Below are 373 nucleotides of genomic sequence, written 5' to 3' on the forward strand. Positions count from 1 at the left end.
GAGATGAGACAAACAAACTTGTTGTCAAGTGGAGTGACCGGGCTATGTCGTCAGCATCACATTGTGTCCCAGGAAAGTAGGGTGGATGCCAAAAAATAATTTCTCCAAATTCAGTTGGGATTTCAAAGAGCCAGGATGCACAGACAGAAAAGCTAACTCCGGAAAAAACAACAAAGCCAAAGCCACACCTTGTAGCATTAGCAAAGCGTGTCTGCTGGAAATAGAGCAAAAAGAAAAAAACGCCGGTGGAGGAAATGTCAGGAGGGACTAAGAATAATTTCAAGGAGCTTCAGAATTTGTCTCAGTTTTTCTTCTAGTTCTATTAGAATTTGTGTCTAAAGTCAATAATTAAACACCTGTGAGAATAATATGG

Source organism: Pan paniscus, chromosome 3 (genome assembly GCF_029289425.2).
Source record: "Pan paniscus chromosome 3, NHGRI_mPanPan1-v2.0_pri, whole genome shotgun sequence".
NCBI classification, from domain to species: Eukaryota; Metazoa; Chordata; class Mammalia; order Primates; family Hominidae; genus Pan; species Pan paniscus.